Genomic DNA, 7,465 nt, shown 5'->3' with positions numbered 1-7,465 from the left:
TATAATAATAAGAATAGCAACAAAAGACTACTATTGCCTTAACTATCACTATTACTTTTTTTTTATTTGACAGGTAGAGTTACAGTCAGTGAGAGAGAGAGACAGAGAGAAAGGTCACTCCCCAAATGGCCGCCATGGCCGGCGCTGCGCCAATCCAAAGCCAGGAGCCAGGCACTTCTTCCTGGTCTCCCATGCTGATGCAGGTGCCCAAGCACTTGGGTCATCCTCCGCTGCCCTCCTGGGCCACAGCAGAGAGCTGGACTGGAAGAGGAGCAGCCGGGACTAGAACCTGGCACCCATATGGGATGCTGGCGCTGCAGGCAGAGGATTAACTAAGTGAGCCACAGTGCCGGCCCCAACTATCACTATTACTAAAAGTAGATAAGCAGGGTGAGCATTTGGCCTGGCTGTCCCCAGATGAAACACCCACAACACATATCAGAATGCTTGGCTTGCAGTCCTGGCTCTGCTCCCCTTTCCAGGTTCCTGCTACTGTGCACCCTGGAGGGAAAAGGGAATGGCTCCAGTGGTGCCTGCCACTTATGTGGGAGACCTGGTTCCTGGGCATTTGGGGAGTAAACTAGCAGTTGGAACTTTTGTTCTCCCTCTCCCTCTCTCCACCCCTTAAATAAATGAATAGGCCACATAGCAACATCCAATATGTATATCAGAAAAGGAAACAACACAATGGAAATTCAAAAAGAAATGACTTTTAAACAATTTGTATAGACGATATCTCAGTGGCTTTATTTGCAGATTTTCTGAATTTTAGTTGTAAATAAGAAATGTGGAGACCTGCACTGTGGTGTAGTGGGTAAAGCTGCTGCCTGTAGTGCCAGCATCCCATATGGGTGCCGGTTCAAGACCCGGTTGTTCCATTTCCAATCCAGCACTCTGCCATGGCCTGGGAAAGCAGTGGAGGATGGCCCAAGTCTTTGGGCCCCTGCACCCACATGGGAAGACCAGGAGGAAGCTCCTGGCTCCTGGATTTGAATTGGCACAGCTCCAGCCATTGCGGCCAATTTGGGGGGTGAACCAGTGAATGGAAGACCTCTCTCTCTCTGCCTCTCCTTCCCTCTCTATGTAACTCTGACTTTCAAATATAAATAAATCAATCTTTTAAAAACAAAAAGTAATGTGAATTAAACTAGGAAAAAGCACACTACCACCAGCCCTTTTAGGGTTTGCCTCTTTTGGCACCTCCCTCCAGGCCACTGTGGCTGGAGGTCTCTGACTCTAATATTAATCTTCCTTTTAAGCTTAAAAAAATTAAACTCAGGTGACTCACCATTTTTATGTACTGTATCAGTTTTCTAGGGCTGCCATAACAAATATCACACACTGGGTGACATGAACAGCAGAGATTAACTTGCACACAGTACTATAGGCTGGGAATTCAAGATCACGGGGTGGGCAGGGCTGTTTTCTTCTGAAAGCCTGTGTCCTTGATGTGTAGATGCTCTGTCCTCCCCTCGTCTTCACAGGGCTTCCATAAGGACATCAGTCCTATGGGATTAGAGCCTGCCCGGGTGACTTCGTTTAATCTCCACTACCTCTTTAAGGACCACACCTCCAGTACAGTCACATTGTTAGATATTGTAGATTAGCACTTCAACCTCTGAATTTTAGGGGGACACAACTCATCCCACAGGACACTCACCATATTAGTGATGTTTAAAAATCTGTGTCCTCGGCCATTCAGACTAGCACAACAAAAATACCATGGAGGGGTGGCTTGACCGGCACCCGTGTGTTTTTCATGGTTCTGGAGGCTGGCGCATCCACAGTCAAAGCGCTGCAGGTTCAGTGTTTGTGAGGGCTCCCTTACCGCTCTATCCCGATGTGGCAGAAAGGCGTAAAGAACTCTCTGGGGACTCTGACCAAAGCTCCAGTCCCATTCCTGAGGACTGCACTCATGTATGACCTAACCCCCTCCCCCACCCCCTGTACTGTTTCAGTACAGGTCAGAATTCACTGTGGGACTCGGAGGCGACACTGAGTCCATCAGCATTTGATGATGATGATAATAATAATATAGTTGAGGGCATGATGCAATAGGAAAGTGTTTTGCATTAGAACTGAGGGTAACTATCCTCTCACCAGCTGTTCTGTTACTAGGGAGGTATCCTAGAGAACTTCCGTACAGGTGACTAGGAAGACAGATACACACATGATGATCCCTGGAAAGCTGGAAATAATCTAAATATCCACCAGCAGGAAAATAATATTTTTTATTAATGTAGGTCATGCAAATGAACTAGATTCATATATGTATATATAAAAAATCTTAAAAGAATATAGAAGGAATAGAAGCACATTGTAGAATATTCACAGCTTAATTTCATTTTTAAAAAGTTCAAAAACATAAAAAATAAACATTTTTAGGGATATATACATAGGTAGTAAAATTATTATTTAAAAAACAAAAAAAAGTACAACATTCAGGAAAGCACTGCTTCTGGGAAACAGAAAAGAAAGGTTATAGGGTGGGAAGGCTCCAACTATGTTAATTTTTTTCTTAAAGATCTATTTATTCATTTGAAGGAGCTATAGTGAGGCAGAGAGAGAGAGAGCGAGAGAGAGAGCGAGCGAGAGAGAGAGATCTTCCATCTACTGGTTCACTTTCCAAATGGCGGCAGCTGCTGGAGCTGGGCTGATCTGAAGCCAGAAGCCACGAGCCTTCTCCAGGTCTCCCACACGGGTGCAGGAGCCCAAGCATTTGGGCCGTCTTCTACTGCTTTCCTAGGCCACAGCAGAGATCCAGATTGAAAGTGGAGCAGCCAGGACTCAAACCAGTGCCCATATGGAATGCCGGCACTGCAGGCGGCGGCCCTATCTGCCATGCCACAGCACCAGCCCCTCCAACTGTATTGAAAATAACATTTCTCAAGTCAGTTGGTGGGCACACAGGTGCTTATTATACTTTTTCCATATATAAAAGTTACATAAAGTCTTTTAAAAAATGAGGAATTGAAGATAATGTGAGTGGAGTAGATCTTACAGAGAGAAAAACAAACTCAGGTGTTTCCCAAGAATGGAGATTGTAGTGACCAACATTGTAGTGACACTGATGGGAGAGAAGGTGGAACACTGAAACTTGGGTTGCTGTTCCTAGGGAGGAGGTAAGTTTAAAGCATCTGTGACCAGCTAGGATCAAGCAGTTGGGGATCAAGGCTGAAACAATTAGTTTTCTGGATATGCCGTGAGAGAGGCATAAGCAGTTACACATTAACTGCTGTTCACCAGTTTAATAAGCCATATCAAGTACTCGGTTTAATATAAAGTTATCATGATAAATCACTTTTATAACACAAATGTGCCTGCATGGTTGAAGCACTACAAGATGATTTATTTGACTTAATGAAATTCAAATAATATTGATAACAGTGTGCATAACTTGAATGAAGCAGCAACAGTTCCATCCTGGAGCTGGAGTTGTGGCATAGCGGGTTAAGCTGCTGCTTGCATCGCATACCAGAGTGCAGAATCCAGTCCCAGCTGTTCTGCTTCCACTCCAGCTCCCTGCTAACGTGCCTGGGAAGCAGCAAAAGATGGCCCAAGTCATTGGGTTCTTGCCACCCATGTGGGAGACCCAGATGGGGTTCCAGACTCCTGGCTTGGGCTTGGCCCAGCCCTAGCCTTTGTGGCCATTTGGGGAGTGAACCAGTAGACGCGATATCTCTCTGTCTCTGTTTTTCCCTCTCTATGACACTGTGTGTGTGAGAAAACCATGGAGTGTAAGAGATCCTTCCCTTGTTCCCTGAAAGCATTGTGTGTCCTCATACGCATGCCTTCACACATGTCCCCCTCACACCTCATCTGCCTTCTGCACTCCTATTCAGCTTCTGGGACTATGTTAAAGCAGCACTTTCTCTTGAACGCTCTCACAACTTCCCAGGCTCATATTTGTGATCTTCCTTTAAATTTTGGAATCTGTCAAATTTGTGTTCATAAACCTGGCTCTGCCATGTTCTACATGTATGATCATGGCCAAGTAAATAAAGCCATCATTATCTGTTAAATATGTGTAGCCATATGTCTGAGCGTCGCCTCCATCTTGTGAGGATTAGAGACAGGCTATAGAAAGTGCAAGCCACATACCAGGATGTAGTGTGTTTTGGTAATCATTACTGAAATAATTTTTTAGATAAAGCTTTCTACACTATACTTTCGAAATTGCTTAGTTTGCTAAAGCATGCTGTCTATATTTACAAAGATTTTGAAAAACTGCTTATGAAAAGCTTATGAAACTTAAAAAAAAAAACAACTGGTTCCTTGTCCACATTGAAGGAACTTTGAGTCTGGCATTGTGTTGTTTTGGATAGAGTTGCCACCTGCGATGCCAGAATCCCCTATAGGCAGGCGTCAGTTCATGTCCTGGGCTGTTCCACTTTTGATTTAGCTCCCTGCTAACAGCCTGGGAAAAGTAACAGAGGATGGCCGCAGTGCTTGGGCCCCTGTACCCACATGGGAGACCTGGAAGAAGCTCCTGGCTCCTGGCTTTGGCCTGGCCTGGAGCTGGCTGTAACGGCCATTTGGGGTGTGAACCAATGGATGAAAGATCTCTCTCTCTCTCTCTCTCTCTCTCTCTCTCTCTCTCTGCCTCTCCTCTCTATGTGTAACTCTGACTTCCAAATGAATGAATACATTTTTTTTTACAAAAAGAACTTCAAAGAATTGCAGACAATAGAATATTATTAGAGTTAAAATTTATCAAGATTCAAATGAAATCAAGGTTAATCAGATCAAATTTTTTTTTCTTGCTGAGGAGGAGTGGTAAGATTCTTGCAGCCATTTGTTTATCTTTTCAGATAACTATCTAGACTTCCTGCTGATGCATTTGGGAAAGCAGCGGAAGAGCCTAAGCCTGGGGTGCCTTACCCATGTGGTAGATGCGGCTGCAGTTCCTGGATCCGGATTCAACCTGGCCCAGTCCTGGCTGCTTCAGCCATTTGGGAAGTGATTCAAAGTGTAACTTCTTATTTATCTTCAGAAAGGGATCGTCATTCTTCCCTTTCTACAGATGAAAACAAGACATTTTGGAGGTTCGGTGGCTTCCTCAAGGACACAGGAAAAAGTTGCTACACGAGAGTTCAAAGTCAAGTCTTCTAGTGCCAGATCCTGGGCCCCTGCCGTAGTGCTGTGCAGTTACCAGACTTCACTACGTGTTTTCCCATTCCAGCCTCATTTCTGCTGTTCTCATATCTGCCGTACTTTTATTTTTCTTTTGGTCAAATCATTCCACCTGCTTCTTTTTTGTTTTTGTTTTTGTCTGATCAAATTGCATATATTTCTGTAGGCTTGCTCAAACTTTCCATGAACCAGAATATAAATCAATAAAAGCTTCAGTAGCCACAAAAGGAAATAGTGAGAAAAATTGCTCAGCCAACTCTCCAATATGTCACTTAAAGCTTTCTATTCCCTTCCAGGCCTAGGCCTTAGCCAATCCTGTCTTTATCCCATTGTGATTTTTTAAAAAAGATTTATTTATTTATTTGAAAGTCAGAGTTACACAGAGAGAGGAGGAGAGGCAGAGAGAGAGAGAGGTCTTCCATCTGCTGGTTCACTCCCCAATTGGCCACAATGGCTGGAACTGTGCTGAACCGAAGCCAGGATCCAGGTGCTTTTTCTGGGTCTCCCATGCGGGCACAGGGGCTCAAGGACTTGGGCCATCTTCTACTGTTTTCCCAGGCCATAGCAGAGAGCTGGATCGGAAGTGGCACAGCTGGATTTCGAATCGACACCCATATGGGATGCCAGCACTGTAAGCAGCGGCTTTACCCTCTACGCCACAGTGCCGGCCCCTATCCAATTGTGATTTTAAGGGATGTATAGTTTTTTTTTTTTTTTTTAAGATTAAAAAAAAAATTTTAAAGATTTATTTTATTTATTTGAAAGAGTTACAGAGAGAGTTAGAGCCAGAGAGAGAGAAAGGTTTCCTATCTGCTGGTTCACTCCCCAAATGACTGCAATGGCCAGAGCTGTGCTGATCCAAAGCCAGGAGCCAGGAGCTTTTTCTGGGTCTCTCACATGGATACAGGGGCCCAAGGACTTGGGCCATCTTCTACTGCTTTTCCAGGCCATAGCAGAGAGCTGGGTTAGAAGTGGAGCAGCTGGGACTCAATTGGTACCCTTATGGGATGCCGGCATTGCAGTCTGGGACATTAAACCACTGCGCCACAGTGCCAGCCCCAAGATTTGTTTATTTGAAAGGCTGAGCTACACAGAGGCAGAGGCAGAGAGAGAAAGAGGTCTTCTATCTGCTGGTTCACTCCCCAGACGGCTTCAACGCTGGAGCTAAGGCAATCCGAAGCCAGGAGCCAGGAGCTTCTAATAGTTCTCCCATGTGGGTACAGGGGCTCAAGGACCTGGGCCATCTTCTACTGCTTTCCCAAGCCATAGCAGAGAGCTGGATCAGAAGAGGAGTAGTCGGGACTCGAACCAGCAACCATATGGGACACCAGCACTGTAGGGTGCAGCTTTACCTGCTATGCCTCAGTGCTGGCTCCGGGATGTATAGTTTTGTATTTTGCTGATTTCACTGAATGTTCCTTCAGCAATATGTTTTTATGTTGCTACACTCTTGCTGCTGATTTTCCATGCCTCTGTTTTGTTGTGTTAGGGAATATGACCATTGCCATGGCCCTGCACACTCCGACTAGTTCTCCCATGGCTTTCTGAGGCTAGTGGACCATGAACTGCACCATCACAAGCCTTCCTATCAGAGGCTCTTTTTAAAAAGATGATTTTTGGCTGGCGCTGTGTCTCACTAGGCTAATCCTCCACCTGCGGCACCAGCACACCGGGTTCTAGTCCCAGTCGGGGCGCTGGATTCTGTCCCGGTTGCCCCTTTTCCAGGCTAGCTCTCTGCTGTGGCCTGGGAGTGCAGTGGAGGATGGCCCAAGTCCTTGGGCCCTGCACCCGCATGGGAGACCAGGAGAAGCACCTGGCTCCTGGCTTCGGATCAGCGTGGTGCGCCGGCCGCAGCACACCAGCTGCAGCGGCCATTGTGGGGTGAACCAACGGTAAAGGAAGACCTTTCTCCCTGTCTCTTTCTCTCTCTCACTGTCCACTCTGCCTGTCAAAAAAAAATTAAAAAAATAAAAAGATGATTTTTTATTTATGTGAAAGGCAAAGTGACAGGGAGAGACAGAGATCTTCCATCCACTGGTTCACTCCTCAAATGCCTACAGTAGCTTTGGGTGAGCCAAGATGAAACCAGGAGCCAAGAACTCCATCCAGTTCTCCCATGTGGGTGGCAGGAACCCAATAACTTGGGCCATCCAGTGCTGCCTTCCAGTGTGAAGCTGGATTGGAAGCATGCAGTAGCCAGGCCTTGAACTAGGCACTTTATGGGATGCTGGATTTGGAAGTAACGGGGCTCCAGCACCAGCCGCTCACTGGAGACTAACAGCCTTCACACTTGGCTCTTCCCATTCCAGGGTCACGGGTACTGACATGTCCC

The sequence above is a fragment of the Oryctolagus cuniculus genome, chromosome 12 (genome assembly GCF_051225735.1).
Source record: "Oryctolagus cuniculus isolate XC-2025 breed Fujian yellow rabbit chromosome 12, ASM5122573v1, whole genome shotgun sequence".
In the NCBI taxonomy this organism is placed as follows: Eukaryota; Metazoa; Chordata; class Mammalia; order Lagomorpha; family Leporidae; genus Oryctolagus; species Oryctolagus cuniculus.
This window is presented reverse-complemented; position numbering follows the sequence as displayed.